This window comes from Tursiops truncatus, chromosome 2 (assembly GCF_011762595.2).
Source record: "Tursiops truncatus isolate mTurTru1 chromosome 2, mTurTru1.mat.Y, whole genome shotgun sequence".
Taxonomy (NCBI): domain Eukaryota; kingdom Metazoa; phylum Chordata; class Mammalia; order Artiodactyla; family Delphinidae; genus Tursiops; species Tursiops truncatus.
The window spans coordinates 44,205,966-44,209,153 of record NC_047035.1 but is presented as its reverse complement, the minus strand read 5'-3'; the positions used below and the strand labels follow the sequence as shown (position 1 = coordinate 44,209,153).

Sequence of the window (3,188 nt, the reverse complement as noted above, 5' to 3'; positions counted from 1 at the left end):
GGGTTCTGGCCGTTGAGAAGAGGAAAAGAAGTGTTCAAGACACTGGTCGCAGATCTGGGCATGCAGATGCGTAAATGGGGCGTGAACCCTTTTGTGGTACGAAAGGGAAAGAGATAAGGTTTTGAAGGAAGGCGTGAAGAAGGCAGAGGTCATGGCAGAACCCGACCCTGCATCTTCGCATTTTGGTCGTTTTCTAAGACGTCAGCTTCCATTTGTGTGGGATGCGCCTGTCTCCTGCCCGACTCCTTTGTGTTTCTCTTTTGTATGATTAAAACACGTCTGTGTATCAATAAACCACCACCTCACACTGGCACTCCTGGTTTTGGGTTACAGCTTTGTCCGGGTAACAACAGCGAGGTTTTCAGCTAGTGTTAGACGCGGGTTCAAACATGTGGTGAGCGCGCCGGGACTGGCCGCCCGAGCGCCCTCTGGTTAAGTGGAGGCGGGCGCAGGACTGCGGCCCTGCCCTGCAGGTAACCGGAACGGGCCGCTCGGCGCTGTCCGGGACTCCAAAGGCACGGCCTTCCCCTTCCAGAACTGGCCTCTGGCCTTCAGGGCGGTTGAGTGCTGCGCCGGTTCTGAAAAGGAAAAGTCAGGGCACCCAGTTTAAAGACGAAATCTAGAGGCGTCGGAGAAAAGGGATGAGCCAAGGGTAACAGAGTCCCGCAGGCTCCCCCCCTGAAAGGCTCAGCTCAGAGCCCAGGAGCCCCAGGGAGGGCAGAACACCGAGCACAGCTCCCCCAGCCCTACTAGCAGAAGCCCCAGACTTCCCTGGAGGATTCCTGGGGCCCAAGGCAGGCCCAGCTGGACCCCCTCGTCGGCGCCACGTCTTCGCCGGACACCGGAGGCCAAAGGCGCGGCGGGAGTTCCCGCTGTGGCGGCGGCGGCGGCCTCGCCCTTTACCGCCAGTATGACACCCAGCCGTCTGCGGCGCTTCCTCCCGGGGAGAGAGGAAGGCAAGAGGCCGCGGGCCCCGTCGGGCCCGCATCTCTCCCCCGGCCCCCTCTCCCGGGCCCGGCAGGGCCACGTCGCCATCCTCTCCTTCGGTCTCGGCTTCCCTTCCCTCCAGCTCAGGGCGTTCGCCTCCTGGCCGGGGCACGCACGCGCACCTGGAGCCAGCCCGGCCCCCGAACTCGGCCAGGCCGTGAAGTCATCCGGCCACGGGTGCCCAGGACCACGGCTGACGCCGAAGCCTGACTTCAGGGCTCGAGGAGGCCGTGCTCCTCCCTGGGCTGGCGGCGCGCGGGCCTCGCCGGGGCCCACAGCGCCCGGAGCCCGCGAGGGAGACTGAGGACCGGGCCGTGATGGGGGCTGCGGCTCAGCCGAGGTTCCGACCAGAGCCGGAGCCGGACCAGAGAGAGGAGAAGCTGGCGGACGAGCGCCTCAAGGCCGCCCCTTCCCGGCCCGCAGGGCCGAGTGGAGCCCAGAAGGCGGCGCCAGCTAGAGAGCCACTTGGGCCTCGGGCCCCCCGGGGCAGAGATGGGAGTGCCGTTCCCGGCTAGCTCCGATCGGGCAGTCGAGATTTAGAAAACACAGCTCTGAAAGCCCGCCGTGGATTCGGCGGGGAGCACAGGCTGTTCCCGGGCGCCACGTCCTCGCAGTGCCGCCCGGGGCCTCCGGGGCTGAGGGAGTGGAGAGCCGCAGGAAGGGTGAGATTAGAGGGAAGCGAGTGGGAGAGGAGTTGAGGAAACTGACCATGATCTCAAACTCCGAGGTTTCGAAAGCCGGAACTTAATTGACTTGATTGGATTTCTCTTCTTATCTGTGAAGGGACGAAACACTCCCGAGGTGAAATACAAAGGGCCCAGAATCTTTGTGGGAAAGATAAAGGTTTGGGACAACAGAGCTCTGTAAAGCAAACTACCCCACCCTCACCTGCACCCCTCAAAACGAAGGTTACATCAACATTCAAGTCTTTGTTGATCGCCAGCAAGCAGTTGAAATCGCTCCCCGACGCCTTTGGAGGGTGGCGTCATTTCAGTACCAAGTAATGACGATTATTGGACTAAACTTCATAAAGCCGGGTCTTGGCAGGGCGCGGTGACCGGAACTCTCTGGACGTGGGAGCCCGCGCTAGCTCCCCGCCTCCCTTGCCCTCCCTCCGTTGCCTGCGGTCAGGGGGAATTCATTTCTACTTCGCCGTCAATTCAAAGGGATTCAACTCCGTGGTCTGTTAAACGAAGTTGTGCAAAGGGGGTGGAAAAATTAGTTTCAGAGGGGGCTTGGCGCCTTTTTCTGACGTCCTCCTTTTTTAAAGTACGGGGAGAGAAACCTAACCGCGCGATTTGCTGAGTAGTCCGCTGTTTGTGGTTGTTGTTATTGTTTTTACAGAGAGGGTAATCTTTCCTGTTCCTTTGTGGGGCATCCTGAAAACTGAAGGCCGTGTGAGAAATTATTGAGGATCTGTTTTCCTTGCATGAGACCCAGTATCTGGACAGCTATAAAGCAAAGATTCATGTACGTTCCTTCTCTAACTCTCTCTAAACCCTCCACCCCCAGCCCCAATCTCATTCCAGTTGTAAACTACGGTAGGGTGAATATTATCAGTAGGTACTAGAAAATCTTGCCATCAAGTTGTGCCTCAGTTGTTGACTGTAAACTATTCCATTTCCTCATTTCCTTTAGCAGCAAAACAAAAACAATTATTAGACAAGATCTCATGTAGGGCTCAAGACAGCCTGTGCAGCAGCCAGGGAGGGGGAAATCAGCCAGAAGACAAAATGGTTGCAACTGCTAACATTCATTTCAAAAGTTACAATCAAGAATCGCTTAATTTTGGTCAGACTTAAGAGCATAAGGAGTTTAAAATGAAATTAAATATTGCTTTTACCTGAGAAGCACCATAATCATTGGCCCATTTTGTCTTTTCTGGTGATTGGTTTACAAAATGCAGGTACAACTGAGAAGAGACCTATTTTTTTTTTCCCCTCAGCGCTTTCTAAAAAAAACAAAAAAACAATAAAAAAAACCTGACCAGGGTGCCTTATGTTCAACTACTGAAATTATAGGTTTTAAAACTTTTCTGAAACTCTTTTGTTCAGAAATCATTTCTGCCTGAATTGCTTTCAGATTCTGATTACATTCCCTCTCATGTTTACCTCATATATTTTTGGAAGTTTAAAAAAAAAACCCTTAATCAAATAAGAGAATAGAAACAAGGAATTCTTGTCATTCACATTTTCTCTGAG

At 54.5% G+C, this 3,188-nt stretch overlaps 1 long non-coding RNA gene across 1 annotated transcript; it reads right to left on the bottom strand.

The window, feature by feature from the left end:
• Positions 1 to 298: 298 nt before the first annotated feature.
• Positions 299 to 1,978, bottom strand: LOC141277832 (uncharacterized). Its single transcript, XR_012329689.1, has 3 exons — positions 1,876 to 1,978; positions 1,696 to 1,762; positions 299 to 578 (listed from the first exon to the last, which is right to left on the bottom strand). It is a non-coding gene; the product is annotated as an uncharacterized lncRNA (long non-coding RNA).
• Between the last annotated feature and the right edge of the window lie 1,210 nt (positions 1,979 to 3,188).